An 18,955-nucleotide genomic window follows, 5' to 3' on the forward strand; every position below is an offset into this window, starting at 1 on the left:
TAAGCCCCTTGAGGCAGGGATTCTGATTTTGGTGTATGTTACAGAAAGTGACGGAGTTGTTCGTATGTGTCAGTCGCAGTGTATACTGTGGACTCTGTGCATTAAAGCTAGGAAACAGATTTTGTGACAAAAACTGTGAAAAGTTGAGAATTCAGAGTTACCAGTTTGGTTTTACTTTTATAATTTTATTTTTTTTTTTAATGAGAAAATGTGTATGTACTAATTGTTGACATAAGAGGGAATTGGGTTTATCAGATAGGTGGGCCAGTTTGTGAGCAGTGTGATTGTAATTGTTAAAGAAGTCACCTCTTCTGCTGTCTCCAGGTTGAGCACATCTTGTCACTGACTTTCAGAAAACCTATTTAGCCACAAGGCACAGCAGGAGCAGAACAAAGATGATAATGTGAAACACAGGATGTATAAATGGATACTTACAGTAACTAACAGACAATGCACTTGAAGCCAAACCTATCTGTATTCAAGAAATGGTATTCTGTGAAAGAAGCTGAATGTTTGAATTAAAAATTAATCTTTATTTTAAGATATAAAGATATTAAAGGTTTTAAGAATATTTGTTTGCCTCTCTTGTTCATCTGTATATTTTTACACCTTTTGTCTTTTTCAAAATGGTACTTTTATAGTTTTGCTGGTATCTTGAAGTGCTACTTCTGTAATTTTTTTTCCCGCTTGATATTGTTTATCTTCGTGGTGGCACAAACCCTGTAGTTCAGTGTAGCAGAAAGCATTTTGGCACAATATCAAGAGCATGTGTCCATATATTTTAATAATATTTTTAAAAGTACAACTGTAATATGTCACAAATAATAAACAGAACTCTAAATAGTGCTTTCTTGCCTGCATGGATAGGATTTTGACATAAGGAATCATCTTTCGACGGCCAGGACAGGTACATAATGCTCTTGTATTGAACACTGTGGTGTTATGGCTGAGGTGTTTAAATGTGCAAATGTCAGGCATGTCAAAGTTATAGTCCCCACAGTAAACTTGAATTGGTCTCTTTATGGCTGTGTGTTTGTATGGTATGCTGTATTGCCAACGCCAAATCTTAAATCATGCCAGTCCCCAGAAAATCGTGAGATTGGCTTGAAATTAATCATTGAGATAAAAATAATAAATTTGGGGTTCTTTTTATTTCCCTTCTAATTTTAAGCTGTCAGGCTGTTCTTGGCTCATGCTTCCTAGGTTTTCACCAGTATTCTACCATAATCGTTTTTCATAAGTAAGGAGTGAAATATCCCAAGATTCATGATAAAGACAGGGGAGCTGAGTATGAGGTACAGCTGGAAACTTTTTGTCATAATTTCTCATTCTTGGGAAATATGTGAAGGGCTCTCTCCTAGGTAAAAATAATATCAAATTAAAAATACATACTTATCCTTTCTGTAATTGCTTGTTAAGTTTTTGTGGATTATATATTGTAAGATGGCACAGATACGCTGGTGGAAGTTCCCCTTTCTGTATTAGAAGGAGAGGGAACATAGGCCATAGTTCTGAATTGAGATCTTCTAACTTGTCCTCTCTTACTTGGTCTACTGAAATGGTTTCTCTGCAGGATCTTACACTGCCAGAGGTTTCTGACATTTGCTGGGTCAGATTCAACTTCTTCAAAGGAGAAAAACCTTTCAGTGTTATATTTGGGATGTGGGACATTGGCAAGGAGAATTGGTTGCTTGAGAACCTCAGCAGAGCATCTCACAGTTGAGCAGAAATCAAAATCTGGCTCCTTCATGCCGTAAAGAATCTGCAGAACAATAGGTCGTGCCACTAGGATTTGTTTGGCACGTTGTGTCCTGTGTGTGTGTTGTGTATGATCGAGAGCATTTATTTTTTAAAAATGCTGCTATTTCTTCCATCTTAAATGCAATAAATTTCTCTTGTATTTACTCTGTCTGCTTAATGGCTTCTCTTAGTGCTGAAGTGTTTGGAGAATTTGCAAACGTGAATAAAACCCTCTGACCCTGTCCTGCAGTACTCAAGAGAGAAGTGATTGCCCTTGGACTAGGTAGCTGGTGATGGAATGACACCGTATTGAGGGCATGATGATCCTGCTGCTGGGACATCCCCTGGGTTTCAGTTACAGGCATAGCCAGTAATGCACATTTACTATGACAGAAGAGTAATTTGGAAAGCCAAGGGGCCTCTTTCCCCTTGTCTTTTCCGCTTTGAACCTCAGACTGACAAATCAAAATGCAGCAGGGCCAACACCTGTGAACTGCAAATCCTTTGTGAAACATTGTGGTACCTGTAGGCAGTGACAGCAAATGCTATTGAAATTTAACACTAACAGATTTAAACCCAAGGACAACAGCACAAAGGTCTAGCCTGGGTCTGCTGTGTCCTCAGGGCAGTGAGTTTCCTCAAAACTCACTGTGGGGTGTCTATGGGGTTGCAACAGGAGGTTGAGCAGGGAATGAGGGGAGAACAGGTAACCTGAAGCCCACTGAGCTGGCACAGTGTGATTCCCCTTGCAGCGGCTGTGGGGATCCCCTTTGCAGTGGCTGTGTGGAGGCTTGCATGATGGTGCACAGACGTCAGTGTTTGGGAAGTCTGGTTGCAGGGTGTTTTTGGCAGTTGCTCCACGGCTGTAGCTGTCACTTAGCATGTTAATCTGACAGCGTTATTTAATCATAGGGGAAATTGGAGTGAGTTTCTAGCTGGGGGTTGTGGGAAAAGAGGCATTTTGATAACTCTTTTTATTTCTAACGACTCTGCTTCTTGGCAGGAGAGGTGGAACTTTATTTTTGCATGTTCTTTATAATGCAGATAGGTAACTGAGGGCTTCTGGGTTGAAATACATGGATATCTGGTTAACCTCTCCTTCTCAGTAACTTCTGTTTGGTGGTCAACCAATTACTCCTATGTAGCATTTCACTCAATTTTTGCCTCTTAAACCTATGGGGAAAATGGAGAAATCACTGAGGAAAGCTTTAACCTTTGGACAACCACTTTTCCTCATTTCTGACTTTCCACAGGGATGAGTAAGGCGTTTTCAGCTGTGCCTCATAGCTGAAGTGCTTCTGTGTTGTTTCCCTATTAAGCTTTCCTATTAATGAATGCAAGGGAGAGAAAATAACTGTAGAGTACCCCAGCTAAGGTTTGGGGAAGGGGGCAGGCGTGGACCTGGCAATACTTTTTTATGTGTTCTCATGAAAGCCGCTTCCCTGAGGGGAGTGCAGTGCTGATTTTGCTGGTTTTCTGTCAGCATCTCTGGTAGTGTCTCTGACCACCTTTCTGTCTGCCTTGGCAGATCCTGTGTTGGGTTTGAGGTGGACAAGCCACCATCTCGCTGCTTGACAGCCAAGTAGCCAGTGGCAGCATGGACTCTGGACATTTGAATCCAGCAGTTGAGCCAAACTATGTCAGTGATTTGGCGTCGAGAGGGATGTGGGGCTCCGCTGGATGTGTAAAGCAGCCGCGGGATGGGGGAGGGTGAGTTAATACTCGTCCTTCATGAAGCACTGTGGGTCTGTAGGGAAAAGTCAGTGTTGGTATCTGTCCCGTTTTCTGCTCTGGATACCTGCAGGTGCCTACCCAGGGCCCTGTCTGTCTTGGATCTGGGAAAGAGGCTGTTTTCAATTTAAGGCATGTGACAGATTACCAGTTGTGGTTTCTCTGTCTGCATGCTCATGCTCTGCAGCACTTTGTGAAAAGCCCCTTAGCATTTCTGTGCCTTTGTCTCACTCTGAAGTAGTGAGGATATTTACATGACAGGAAGTGATCTAAGATTTAATTTGTTAACATCCATTATTAGATGAGAGGCTCTAGAGAATCACAGAATATTGAATGAATATGTCTTTGCCATGGAGGGAAGAGGACTCCTTCCAAACCTGTGTGTGCTCTCTGACAAGGTCCAGCAGTTCCTTAACTGCCATGGGATTTCCTTTGTCCTTATGACACAGAGGTTACCAGGAGATAACACTAAAGATAGTTGAATTGTCCTTCTGCCTGCTACTCTGTTAATTGTATTTGGAGGTAAAAGTTGGAAATGGGAAGAGGGTGGTCATGTGATAACATTTGGAGAAGGAAAGCAAAGAGAGTAAGTCCAAAGCTGACAAAAATGCTTATGCTGGATTTTTGTTTTGAGGAAGGAGAACAACGAAAGATTGGAGGGAGCTCATAAACTGGTTTTCGTATCTCTTATTTCCCTGCAGTACCATTCACTCTGTATGACAACCATCAACTTTCACAGTGCCCCCTTTGAAAGATGGCACTGTGCTCATCTTTTTTTAAAAAGAAAGTCAGCTACACCACCACTGCTCTCTGCTTTCTGTAATTTTATAAAAGATGTGACAAGATACAAAGTAGGCACCTCTTCTTAAAATACCAGTCCATAGCATTTGAATAACACAAGACTGGAAAGACTTTCTGCATAAAATAGACCCCGTGTGTTTGTGTCAGTGGGTTAACAAAGGATAGGATGTGTTTTCTTCTACTCAATTTAACCACTAGCCTTTCTATCCTAATTGTAGAAAGCTGTTGCAGTCTAAGCACGTTGCTTATTTACAGTTTTTGTCAGTCCTTCTTAATTTCTGGGGACAAACTGTATGTTTTCTTTCTCAGTCTTGTCCTAAGCAACAACTACAACAACAAAATCTAAGCACTGGTGAGAGTTTCTTGCAAATTTGTTGCTTCAAAACATCATCAATGAAATAAGCACCAACTCTTCCAAACATCAGAGGACTTCTTATGTCAGAGTTACTCGTTATATATTTGCCCATATGCAAATACAGAGATGTTACTCATGAAAAGTAAATTGTGTAGAAGCTCTTGGTTTAATTAATTCAAGAGTGATGCCCTGCTTCCTTTGCACCTCTTCACTTCCATGTGCTTGTAGAGATAGCTATTAAGGAAAAGAAATTTAATAATACGTGTTTAATGTGGACAACATGAGGAGAAAGACATTTTCCGTGCATCTCTACAGGATTCTCTGTTCTTTTCCCTCTCACAGCATTCCCTGGCTTGTGTCTGCAGACTGGTGACACCAAAACATGCATCTTGTTTCACTTTTAGGCAAGCATAAGAAAAAAGTGTTAAAGTTCTGTGCCTGTGGCCTCCTGGAAATTTCTGAGAAATGGTTTGTTTCTGACATCTCTTCTAAAACCATATTTGACTGAGGATGACAATTGTACTTAGGCTTGATCATACAGATAAGAGATGTAAAGAGCAACAGCTCTACAAGATTGTACAAGAAGAGAGCCCCCACAAGCACACCTGTGCAGTGGTTTTTTTCTGATGTTTTAGGTTTCCACTTGAAGGTGGGTTTTCAAACATGTACAAGATGCTTTTCAAACTAACATTAGCACCCTTGCTATTGCACACTTTAAAAGCCTACCTCTATAGAAAGACATAAGATTTTCCTTTGCAGATACAAACATCCAGCTTCTTCACATACGCAACAATTTTTTCCAAATACGGCCTTCAGACAAATTGACATATAGGCTGTGTGAATGTATGAAATGGTGATGCTTTGTACTTTGTTTAGTTGTTACTTACTTAGCTCTGTTTTCCGCTTGGAACTGAGGTGCGCTTTTTTTTCGAAAGCAGTGATTCTTAAGTCTTTTTGTGTGGGTGAAAAGAATCCTGGGATAATCTGAGTTCACATGTTTTCAAAGGAAAATGCCACTGTAAGTATGCACTGTATTAAGGTTTGTTTAAGCCTGCGACAGAACCTGGAGAGCCTGAAAATCCGTAGGGGCAGGAAATACCTCTCTGTATTAATATGAAGCAAAAGTAAAAGACTCCCAGGTGGATGGGATGCAACTGCCAGGATCTGGGGTTTGGAGGGATCCAGGGGCAGGTTTTTGGGCCTCCTATGGAACCTTGGACAAGCTGCTTTGTTTGCTGTAGGCAGTGAGACAGAAGTGATGCTGCAGGGCCAGCTGAATCAGGACAGAACAATGCTTGCGGTGTGTAGGTATGTTAAGGGATTCAGCATGGAGCCAAAGAAACGTAACACGTACAGAAGGTAGCTCATGGGGAAGTGTTGAGGTCATGGGTGTGTCTTAAACCTCTTGCTGCTTAAAGGCTGAGACACCAGAGCTGGTGCAGCCAGGACATGCTGCCTTGCCTTGGTAGTTTCAGAATCAGTGGCACCTAAACTTTATTGTAAACATAGTGCACATTTTCTTAAACAAACAAACAAAAAAAAAGAGCAAAAAAGCTGCAGAAAGCAGCACTCTTGGTTTGTCTGCTGGTGAGACCCATGTTTCTTCTCTCTCAGCAGAATGACTAGGATACCCAGGTGTCCTGGGTTCAGCAGTAGCAGTCATGTTTCTCCTTTGTGGTAGCTGGTGCAGTGCTGTGTTTTGACTTCCAGCCTGGGAACAATGTTGGTGAAGCCGATGTTTTCGGTTGTTGCTAAGTGATGTTCACGCTGACCAAGGACTTTGTGAGGCTCATGCTCTGCCAGGGAGGAGGGGAAGCTGTGAGGAAGCAGAGATGGGGCGCCTGACCCGGGCTAGCCAGGGAGGTATTCCATACCACAGCACGTCATGCCGGGGGTGGGGGGTAACTGGGAGTTACCCGGAAGGACACGGGCTTCCGGGTGGGACTTGTTTCTTGGCCGGTGGTATCGTATTCTCTTCCCTTGTTATTTTCCCTTATCATTGTTGTAGTTGGTGGTAGTGGTGGTGATTTGTGTTGTACATTGGTTGCTGGACTGTTCTTGTCTCAACCCGTAGGAGTTGCACTCTTTCGTTCCTCCAGGAGCGGAAAAGGGGAGAGCCCTGGGGGGGAGCTTGATTGTTGTCAGCCCGGCACCACACACTGGGAGTGAGTGAACAAGTTGCCTGACTGGGTTTAAACCACGACACCAGTGGAAAACTTTCTGGACTGCATGAGATCCTTAATGGTTCAGTAGAGCTGAAAGAGGAGTGATGCATGGTGTGCTGTTATCCTGGAAAGAATCTGGCCAGCTGAAGAAGCTGTGCAGGGTTCCATCCAGTCCCTGCCCAAACCCTAATTTACATGTTTTAGCCTATGGTTATATTTCATGTACAATAATAAAAGGGAGTTTCTTTCTCCAGTGGAAGAACTGGGAGTATTTCCCAATCAGAGTTTACAGAAGCCTGTTTATTAGACAAGGTGTTCTCCTAGGAGGTGGGAAGGAGAAGTAGAGAAAGAATTAAAGTCCTGAGATTAGACTCTTTAGCTACTAACCTATTATTTAGAAGTCTGCCTGTTCTCCACCATTTTATTTATTTGTTTATTCTTAAATGTGCTGCTGCTGTATGTTCTGTGGGAATGATTCTGGCAGTGGTTCTCAGCTCTCTGGGGGTAATGGTTGAAGAACGTTGAGTTCGGAGAGCTGCAAGAGCAGGGTGTTTGCAGGGCTGAGCTGAATGCCAATGAGCTCGGTCTTGTGAAGCCAAAGATTCCTCTGAATATGTCTGGAAAGGGGACTCCGTAGGGTTAATGGGGAGCTTCAGTGCTGGAGGTGGAGACTGCTATGCTGGTTTCTTCTGGCTTCAGCACTGCATTGTGTCTGAGTGGGGAGGCGAGAGGAGGGTTGTAGTCTGAGGTTTTAATTCCTAAATTCTTGTAATGCTCCAGCCCTCATACATGATGTGCCCTTTTTTTTTTTTTTTTTTTTTGAGATGCAAAGGTACATTTATGTATCTGTGGGTATGGGTAAGTGCTCCGCTGTGCTTAGGAATTCTTGAAAGTCTTCTTGAGCTTTTGTCTGTCTCTGGCTTTCTGCTTGAATTACATGTCTAGTCTGCTTAGTTATTTTCTTAAATCCCACTGTGCATACGTTTTGGAGACTTCTCTTATGGCTCTCAGTGCTGCTCTGTCTGGGAAGTAGAAGTAATACTATTTCTTGAAGCATAACCCTTATCATGGAGTGTTTGAAGAGAAGCATGTTAAGAAATCGGAGGTGAAATATTATAACATGGGAGTCACTTAGAAGTGACTGTGTTTATCTCTTTTGATTGTACAATGCTTGTGGGAGGGTGCTCTTTCCTAAGGCAGTTTTGTCCTTGTTTTCCCTCTCATGTAAATTCTGCTGTCTTTTCCATTCCAGTAGCAATTAGCATGCTTCAATGATGTACCTTTCAGCGATAATGCAGTCAACGCTTTGATTTGTATTAAGGAAGTTTGCCCTTGGTAATATATCTGCTCAGCCTCTGTTCTCCATCTGGGAAATGGGGTACTCCATTTTTACCTGGGTGAGATTTCTGGGGAAAGACCAAAACAAAATTTCCTATCTTGTCATAGCATGTCCCATTTGATATGGTTGAAAATTAGGCTTTCTGCACCTCTACTGACTAAGCTATACTAGACGCTCAGAAATACTGTAGTCTTGCTAAATTCACAGCTGTTCTGCCTCCAAAATTGGCACCCTTCTGAGGAAGGTAACTAAGAAACGTAGTGGCAAAGTGGCTCTCGGGTAGAGACGGTGACCTACTTTGCCATCTAAATCCCACTGCTTCACCAAAGGGGAAAAGCAGAGCAGTATTTCAGTGGAGAGTACCTGCTGTCAAACCTTCCTCCTGTAATTATGCTGAAGACAGCCCTCGCACTCGTATTTCTTTTTTGAAGTCCAACTTGCATTTATGATCACAACTACATTTACAGCTTCTCACATGTGTGTGGTATTCATATGCCAAGGAGCAAAGACTCAACCAAAGCTGTGATCGTCACTGTTGAATACTAAGCTGGTTTGCCTAATCTTGTTGATGACTTTAAAAATATTCTTTTTCGTACTTCTCTTTGCTTTGCTTTCACCTATGCAGCATAGTATGTTGGCAGTAGTGAACTGACTTCTTTCAGTAAAGACATCAGTCATTTTGAACTGCCTTCCCTTTATAGCAAAGGTTAATATTTTCCAACTTACTCTTTTCACTGAAGCTCAAAGGAAACACAGTCTGAGATACCCACTAGTCATCAAACCTATTTTGCCTGCTCCTCCCCAGTGTTTTCTGTTGTCTTTGTGAAAAACAGTGGTTTTACACAAACAGGTTTACAAACAGTCAGTAGGTAGTTTAGTGACTTTAGGGTTTCCTTTTTTGTATTTCGGCAAATTTCTAATGCAAACAGAATAGCACAACTAAGTCTCTAATTGTCATGGGAAGCTACTGTTATGAAAAGGAATAATTACAATAGTTTGTGCAAAACGGAGTCTCATAAAACAAAATAGGTACATCTTCTGTGTATTTTTGTGGGTAAAAAGATTTGAATGGGTATTTTTCATATAAGTGCTTGCCTGAAACCTTTTTGATTAAAAGGGTGGCAAGATTACAGACCTAGCAAACTAAACATGAAATTAATAAGCCCAGGGACTGCATTTTGGTAAACCATAGAATTACCTGAGGGCAAAAAAACAGGTATAGAAATGTGGTTTTGCTGTCTGTCATGCCGTCTGCTATAGCTGACTAAACATGCATTTGTGTTTTTCACAGTTTTGACCGCAATGTTTAATTTCTTCATCTGACCACAGCCGAACTAGTACATCCACCATTAATGTAAACTAGGTTCTATTTATTTATATATTGATGTGAGGTCACTGTGCAATTGAGTATTGGTGATTAGCTTTACCAGACGACTTAACAGATCTAAAGACTAGTCAAAACTTGCAGCTAAGCCAGATTGTGTTGCTAACCCAAGAAGTGAAAAGTTTAGAATGTGATGGACAGCAGTATGTCTTGGTTGTAGGGTAGTGGAGGAAGTGAAATGGAGCTCCTTCCCATGCCCAGAGAACTATCAGTATCTGTAACAAGATGAGCAGCTAGCCAAGAGTACTAGCCGTGTGGTTTGCTCTCTTAACCGTTCTCTTGTTTTCTGACTCACAGGGGTGTTCACAAGAAGTCTCAGCCTAGAGATTTTGTGTCTCAGACTGCAGTTTTCTGTGCACTTCAAGTGGGTAGAAGGTGGCATTGGTAATGAATGAGGTAATTCCACATTTGGGTTAACCCCGTGGTAAACTGCAATGGGGGGCTGGGTTTTAACTCTGGTAAGTTAATTGCTTAGTTCACCACCTACCCACAAAAATGCTAGCAGCAGAAGGGTGGGGTGAGCAGGAGTAGCTGAATTAGAGGAGAGCCTCTTCAGTGCCTGTTTTTATGCCAATTTAAAGTGCATGTGAGGCTACAGCAAAAGTCTTCTCTTTCTCAAGAGCAGATACAGCATAATTGGTGGGTGTTATATGTATTTTTGGCCCAGGCATCTTTATAGGGGGTCATGGGTGCAAAATTGGCCCAGCTTTATAGAGGAATTGTGTTTGACCGATGCCTTTTCTGATAGGGACATGTTTAAGGAGAAAAGTGTTGATATTATCACGTGGTTAATCTGTATACAAAGTTGGTTATTTACCCCTTTCATTTGCTTACATTTGACGTACTTTCTGTGTTCTGCATGTTTTCGTTAAGTCTGTAGGTTCAGTATGATGAAAAGCACACTTAACATATGGTGCATCTTGAGAATTTGCCTGGAATTAATGCAGTTCATAGTAGCTCTCCACACAAAGTGTGATCTCTCAAAGAGTTATAGCACTGGAAAAGGTTTCATGAAATTCACATTTCCCAGCTAGAGAGTTTCTTGCTCCATGCCTCCTGTTCTGCTTTTTATGGCATTTTCTTAAAACTTTGTTTCTTTTCAAATTTACTTTGCATTGAAAAGCCAACTGTGTGACCAGCTGATAAAGGGAGGTGATTCTCCCCCTCTTCTCTGCTCTCGTGAGATCTCACCTGCAGTACTGTGCTCAGCTCTGGGGCCCCCTACACAAGAGGGACGCGGACCTGCTGGAGCAAGTCTAGAGCAGGGCCACGAAGATGCTCCAAGGGCTGGAACATCTCTGCTGTGGAGACAGCCTGAGGGAGCTGGGCTCGTTCAGCCTGGAGAAGAGAAGGCTCTGGGGAGACCTTAGAGCAGCTTCTAGTACCTGAAAGCAGCCAACAAGAAACCTGGAGAGAGACATTTTACAAGGGCCTGTAGCGATAGGATGAGAGGTAATGGCTTTAAGATGAAAAAGGGGAGATTTAGATTAAATATTAGGGAAAATCTTCACTATGAGGGTGGTGAAACAGTGGAACAGGTTGCCCAGGGAAGCTGCGGCTGCCCCATCCCTGGCAGTCTTCAAAGGCCAGACTGGATAGGGCTTGAAGCAATCTGGTGTAGTGTGAGGTGTCCCTACATAGGGGGGTTGGAACTAGATGATATTTAAGGTCCCTTCCAAGCCAGACCATTCTATGATTCTATGAAATCCCTGTTGGATTAAGAGTATTTGAAAACTTCAGTAATGCTGAAGTGATTTAAAGATAAAAGCCCTTTAGTATTGCTTGCCTCAGAGTCTGTCCTGGCAAGAGTTTTACTGGGGGAATGCTATTCAAATGAGTTGAACTTCAAGATGTACTTATACTGTCCAGCTGTCTTGGACAAGTGAATTTCCTGAACATTTTAAGCATGTTTGTCTTACAAATGTCTTAGCATTTGCTTTTCAAATGTGTCTTCTTAGGAAGGCTAAAATGAGAATTGTAAACTGCCTGATTATTTTAGATGTACTTTGCTAGTGAAACTACTAGTTGTTAGGTATTCACATGTTGAAGGATAAAATTACCTGTTTCCTTGTCTTCCTTCACCTAGCGTAAAAATAGGAAGACACCCCAGTGAAATCCAAATAGAGGTACTTGCAGCAGTGGTAGTTGTGATCCACAATGATTGAAATGAGCAATGACAATCCATATCAATATTTGCTCCTCAATAGAAATCAGAGCTACAGACTATTTTTTTTTCTTGTTCTCAGAAAAGCAGCATTTTGCTGCATAAAGAACTGCTTCCCATTGAGCTAGTCATTGCGGCAAGTGTTTTATTTAAAAAGATATGCATATGAATCAGTATCATCTGACTGGTGGCAGAGATGTGTGAAAAACTGGAACTTCCAGTTTTTCCTTGTTGGATGAATGTGCTCAGTTCACCAGCTCCTCAATACTGTCCCTCTTACTCTCAGGGCAGCCTGCTCCAAAGAAAAGGAATTGGGATCCTGACTGGTTTGTCACCATATGCAGTGTGGTTTAAGCCCTGAGTGACAAGACTGGTAACAGTTTGCCCTAGCTTGCCCATCTCTAGGGTGCTGCAGATAACTTTCACTTGTTCGATGTTGATTTAAAAACAAACAAAACACCGATGAAACCCCCAAAACTCTCAAGGTGGAAAAGGGAGAAGGGTGTCTTAAATGTCTCAGATGATCACTTAATTCTCAGATGATCACTTATTTCCAGAAACTGGGACTTGGTAAATATGACCAAGGAGTATGAAATATTTATCTTCACAAAGAATTAACAGGTATCGTACTTAAGTTGGTTTAAAGGTGGAGATAGTAACATGCCTTTTTTGAATTTGTGTCATTGCAAGGATCCAGAATTGAAGATTGATTATAGCATTGCTGTAAAATCCACTGGACTATTCTTTAATTTCTTGAAGGTGTTGTTAAAATCATGCTTTTGTGTACTGGCTTAAAAGGGGCAGGATTTTCACCTATCATGTCAAACACAAAAATCTATGGAAATTGCGTCTGTTGGTGATTTTCATAGTGCAACAGGGAAGTTGCAATGGAAGAGAAGTTAAAGTGTTCTTCCTTTGTGAAGACTACTTTACCTTTAAATAAATACTAAGGGTTTTTTTTCTGGATTTCTTATTTTAATTGATGGCTATTCACCATGTGTTGTAAAATTGTAGAATAAGAGCAGACAAAGGATTGAAGGTGAAACTTGACAAAGTTTTCAAACACTGTATGAATTCTTCTAACCAGGCCTAACAAATCCAAGATCAGTGGGCTGATTCCTAGTATTTCTTTTTTCTGGAAGCAAACATAATCAAGTGTGATTATTAATGAGTCAGACAGGCTAAGGGCTCCACCCTCCATGATCTTCGGGGCTGAGGTGGGTAAGAAAACCAGAGGTGGAGGAGAAGCGATCCTATCCATGATGCAGAAGGGAAGATTCCTGGCCTTCAGATGAATCTGGAGAAAAAAAAACCAACCAACCAACCCACTTCCCCCCCCCCCAAAAAAAAAAAAAAAAGATAAAGAGTGTTTGTTTAGCAGTCACGTTGCTTTCCCTTTTTTTTATGTGGGACTTCTGCTGGCTGCTTCTGTAAATTTATTGATCACCTTTATGTAGTTCATTAAAGCCTGGAACAGCACAATACTTGCTGGAGAAGCTAATTTTCCTCCTTGTCAGATTATTATTTGTTACCTCTGCAGGTTGCGGAGTTTTCTGAAAGCTTCAGAACTGAACAGTACAACTTTATAGATCTAACTGGAAGTATGGCACAATCATCACAGTTCTCAACCAAGATAGCATATCAGCTTCTCGGTGATTAACATTTGGATCGTACTGCTCCAGAGTAAGCACTGTAGCTATAATAGAGAGTGTGGGTATAGGATAGTAGGTTATACGATGCCTTTAGCTATTTCTGGTTTTCCTGCATGTGTATTTGCAAATCAAAGGTAAGTGCTGCTGGGGATCAGAACTGAACACTGATAACTCTATTTGTAGAGGGAACAATTCTACTGTTTATTTTGCTGTAATATTCAAAAAGAGCATCAGAAACCTCTTTCAAATTAAAGATAAGGTTTTTGGTTTGTTTTTTTTCTTAATTTTCTGGCAATGTGCACATTGAAACTACTGATCTGTATTGTTTCTTTTCTGGTTACTTTTCCTGCTACCCCTGAGAAACAGAGTATGAACTTGTGATATAAACAAACAGGCGCATTCTTCATCCAATGAAATTAACACTGCTCACTAAAACCGCTGTGTGCATATAGTTGCAAGGACAGGCTGAGATTGACTTGTGCCATTTGCTACAGGCTCAGAAGAACTATGGTCAGACACTCTGGAGGGAATTTGTGCAGGGAAGAATAGAACAGTAAGAAACTGGTGATTGCGGATGTACCGTTGTGTTTCAGGAAAGATTAAAGTGGGAAATTCTGACCTAATTGCAGCTGGGAGACACATAAGTGACTGAACATGGAGCTGAAACTGCCTTAGTGTGAGGTTTACAAGCTTAAAAAAAGTTTTGTTTAGTTTTGTTTTTAAACTATGAAGTCAGATTCCATCAGTTGTTAGAGTGGTGGAAAATTCTCATCCCTATGTTATAAGGCTATATTTCACAAAACAAATATTGCTGTGAAATGCTGAGTATTGCTGGTAGGTGAAGGGATAGTACCATATAGAGGACTGCAAAGCTCTGCAGATGGAAACAATACACCTCCCATTGCAGTGTCCCGTTAGATGTTTCTGTCTGCATTTTCAGCAAGAGTTTCTTGCTGCCTTCGAGGAAGGGAGATTGAAGCCAGCCTCTCCCATTTCAGGTTCCACTTGCAGCCCTTTTCCTGGATGGTCTGTAGGTGCTTGTGGCAAGGCAGGATGCAGCTTGCTGCCTGGTTGTCTGCACAGCTGAAGGACTACATGGATCCATAGCCTGTGCATTTCTGTAACTTACTGGTAAAAGTCAGTATTAACAAAAACCATTGACTTCCTGAAGTGACAGACTTGAAACATGTTTATATCACCTTACTTTACTTGCTTTTTATTTTCTTAATCATGAATGATTCGGTATATATCCTTGCTCAGTTGAGCTCCACGTGGTTCTTGAGACATTAAATAAAAGCCATGTCTTATCAGTTCACTTCAGCAGCCCACGGATTGGGATGTACATTAGAAAATTGACTTTGAAAATTCTGCCACTCCAGTTTATTGCTTATGTTGCTGCCTGTAGTATTTTGTGCAAAATAAGCACCTAAATCAAGTTGCAGAGGGTAAATATCAAGTTTACAGTACTTCATGTGCTTAGCTGACATGTTTGTAAAGAAAGTTGGTGGGGAAATGGAGAATGTACATTATTTGGCACAGTCTGGTGGTCCCGCTTGCATTCAACTCATATTTGCCTTGTCCAAATTTTATCTCCTAAACTTGAGCAGTTGACCTAGTGAAGAAGTTTTCTGTTTAGTATCCTCACCAGAGAACTTTTCCCTCCACTGTCTCTGACTACAAGACTAGACTTTTCAGCTGCTGCCAAACACTATTCCTTTAGGGCTGGAAAGGCATTTGATATTCAGGGCTTGCAGAATTTCCTCCAGTTCTGTACAACTTGAGTAAGCACTTCCAGACAACAGTCTGTGATTAAAACAAAACACATTCTTTATGAAAGAAGAGTTAATTTTCTGTGAAACACTAAGATTAGCTTTTTTTGCAGAATCGTGATATGTCTCATACAGTGTAATAATGTTTTTTGTTCTCACTAATTTGTGAAATGCTTGTTTAGATGTTGCGGGTGTGTGCCTGTGTTCTTGGTAACCACTTAATAAACAAGATTGATCTTTTTGGCAAAGGCGGCATTGTATAGAATAAATTAAACCTGAAATAACAGTTGTTTCAGATTATTTTTCTGACAGTGTAATTGCATATTTATTTTTTTTTTCCTACTGGCTGCTGAAATGGGTTTCCCAATAATGTTTTATTATTCTGTTTTATTTCAACAATACATATATAGTAGTTTTGCTTCCGTTCCACTGACAGGCCTCCAGCCTTCAGTGGTAATTCTTTACCAGCAATTTTTTATAATTGTAATAATTATGAACTTTGTGAAATGTAGTGGAAATGTTTTTTTTAAGTATATATACTATAAATAAAATCACAGTTCTCTTTTTCCACGTGAAAAGAATGCAAATGGAAGTTAAAAAAGCCAAAAAGATTCTGAACTCCTTGTGTATTAGAACATTTCTAATTGTTTATATTTTTGGAGTTAATTTGATTCTGGTTTCTCTTTTAGCTCTCATTTGTACTAAGAATTCAGACATATGCCAAAATACTTATCAAGGCACTTAAATACATTTCTGTATTTTATTGTATGCTTATGTCCTATTTTAGCTGTGTGTGGCAAGGGTTAATTGAATTAAACCCCTATGTTGCCATTCTCAGAGGGATTTAGGAGTCTAATGGTGCAGCACCTGCTCCCCTTTGAGTACAGCTGGTAGCTGTGGTGGTATCCCAAGGACCGGCTTTGCTGAGCCCCCTTGAAGGGTTGTGTTACCTCATGGTTCCTGAGATGTAGCCTTGCCTGCAGGGTTATCTTTGAACATTTTTCATCATGCATTATAGGCACTTACGAACTTAAGGTTCAGGTTTTAGGCATAGTTAGGCAATTAAGTGCCATTTAACCATTGGCTTTGTTCAAAAAGATTTTTTGTCTGAATCAAGTACCTAAGTTGTTGCTCTTCTGTTGTGTCACTGCAGTAATGCCAAGGGATTGTTAACTGATACGAGTCTGTGTTGCTTTAGTGAGATCAGATTCTGGCACAGTGATTTTTATTATTGTCTATGTGCATAACTAAACTAAAAAAGTTAATAGTATTGTAGTTAATAAATATTTAATCTTTCTCTTCTTAAAAATGATGTCACATAAGTGGCTGTAAAAAGATGTCAAAACCGTTAAAACAGTGTCTTTTGTTGGATAAAAACAACATACATTTGCATTCGATAAGTAAAAAGATGATTCCAGCCAGAGCCTTTTCTGCCTATCTGTCCCTCATCTTTTCTGAGTCCATGCTGGTGTGTTTTAAAGCAAAACCAAACACTTTCTGTGTTCAGGGAAAGGAGTAATAGAAGTGTCGGTGTTTGTTAACATAGTTGACAAACTATGGCAGCAAAAGCTATCCTTTTTATATTTTGGCATGAACAATTGCCCTTTTATTGGGCCATTAATGCTATTTCAGCGCATCATGCTGTATCCACAGGCAATAATTTAGCAGCTGTTTATCAGGAGCTTTCATAAAGCTTTGAATAGTATTACAACATTCAGTAACCCTAACAACAGCATTTCAGAATCTGTGCTGGTTTTAAACGGGATATCCATGAATGTAAGTTGTTCAGGGAAGCGTGACCCACATAACCTATAAATTTGATTGGAAGTTACAGTGCTGGCATAGGCTGATGGATAGCAGATTAGAGCCCTGATTAACCGTGTGATTCACAGGCTGAGAATATATTGTCCTAAGAAAGATTCATCCGATGCAATCAGAATTTCAAGTGGTCAGATAAAATTCAAATGCACTGTGGTCTTTAGATCTGCCCCTAAAACCCACCCCACCCCGACTCCTTCCTTGTTCTTTTCTTCTTGGGTTGCCCTCTGTAATTTATTTATTTATTTATTTATTTCATTTCCAGAGCTGAAAAATGCTTCTTTGATGAATCTGTTCCTCACCCTAAAGCTTCCTGTCTGTTATTCATCAGAAAACAGGTCGCAGTTCAGTGAGCAGAAGAAAAGATGTTAATAGAAGCTGTGCCAAGGGCTGTAATGCATCATTTTAGGGCCCTAATTACATTACAATGACAAATATCAATGGTGACAACAGCAATAACCTACATCCTTTAATGGCCATGGAAAAGGCGTTTGGGCGCTGCGCCATCAGATTAGACTTGGTTTCAAAACAGGCCATTAGAAGTGTGTGTGTCCACAGTATTGGCTGATAACTGAAGCCCGGTGGAAAGGCCTGTAAATAAATGATGCCTCTCTAAAGCCTGGTCTCATGGGACAAAGGATGCAAATGAGATGACCACAGAAACAGCCATGTTTCTGAGGCAACTTTGGCTTCCTTATCGGGAATTGGCTGCCTGATTTTATGAAATCACACTTCTTCCTTCTCCTGGCAATTAGCATGATCATGAGAATCCCATTGGCCTGATGTTTAAGAGAAAAGAGAAGATCCTAAACTGATCTTTAAATATAGGGTTTTAATAATCTGTATCAGCATAGAAATGTGAAGTGGGCTCATGTTTTATTTTGTCTTTGTACCTGATGCAGGGGAGTTTCTAACCCCCCTCTGATGGCAGTAGGAATAGGTCTTCGAGATGTTAACCTCTGTCATCAGTACCTACACCTTCAAGTTTTAGGGTGGCATCGCAAGAAGCCCACTCTAGCTAACTCCTTTGGTAAGTTCTGTGGCAAACAGCCAATCTGGTTGCTGCGGCATTATCCTGTGCAGTTAGTTGCAGAAATACTTGCAGTGTCAAGGCAGAGGATGCTTTGTACTTGCTATGTGAAAATGTCTGATTTAATACATTTTTGGTACAGAATGTGTTATGTCCTTCCTGTCACTGTGCATGTACACAGTGTTTTCTTTTCCTCCACTCCTTCCTGCTGCCGGTGGTCTCCAAAGGCAGGCAGTCTGTGCCTTGGACATGCTGTGCCTCTGCAGTCCACTGCATCTCAGCTGGGCTGTTCCCTTGCTGCCCAAGTGTTGAGGGTGATAAAAATGAACTGTACTCAAAACCACTCAATTGGAGACAGTCATTGTTGGGGAAAGTGAAGACCGTTTTAATAAGGAAACCGTGTAAACACCTGCTGCAGCGTACAAAGGTGTTTTCAGCTTTGTTGTGACTGGCCTAGCGGGCCCCTTGACTAAGCTGAGAAATGCTGCTGGGGTATGTCTCGACATTGTTTGAAGCTATTTTAGCCAGCATTTTTTTATTCTCTGTGGGTTGAGCTGGGTGCTTTCTCCTCCAGCTCCCTTTCTTGCATACAGCATGAAAGGACTCGCAGTTCTGCACTCCCGTGAGATTGTTATCAAAAAGTTTATTACAGTTGTGTATAACTGCATATTTAGTCACCTGCTTTCAGTTACTTGCAGCTTTTTTGGAAGATGCTTTTTAGCTTAACATTTCCCAGGCACAGGATTTGCCGGAGGTGAATTTTTGTGTAAACACTGAGCAGATATGTTAACCATTTTTGTGGCCAGAAGAGCAATAGAAGAGAGACATAAGTCTTCTACTGGGGAGGAGGGAGGAAAAGAGATCAAAAGAAAAACATAGCTGAAATAGCTTAAAATAGCTGGGGTTGGGTACCTTAATTAAGAAAAAATGCCTCAAAGTGAGTTGAATAAAATTGTTTTTGTTGACTAAACTGTATTCTAGCTGAACTAGAATTTACTGGTTTGGTG

General features: G+C 40.9%; 1 protein-coding gene across 5 annotated transcripts in view; it reads left to right on the forward strand.

Annotated features, from left to right (window-relative positions):
- Positions 1-18,955, forward strand: part of LOC133270764 (transducin-like enhancer protein 4) — a 101,177-nt gene that overhangs the window by 10,304 nt on the left and 71,918 nt on the right. The window lies entirely within an intron of this gene.

Source organism: Pezoporus flaviventris, unplaced genomic scaffold, assembly GCF_033815535.1.
Source record: "Pezoporus flaviventris isolate CSIRO_AGI_PZ_B2104156 unplaced genomic scaffold, CSIRO_AGI_Pfla_v1 ptg000022l, whole genome shotgun sequence".
NCBI classification, from domain to species: domain Eukaryota; kingdom Metazoa; phylum Chordata; class Aves; order Psittaciformes; family Psittacidae; genus Pezoporus; species Pezoporus flaviventris.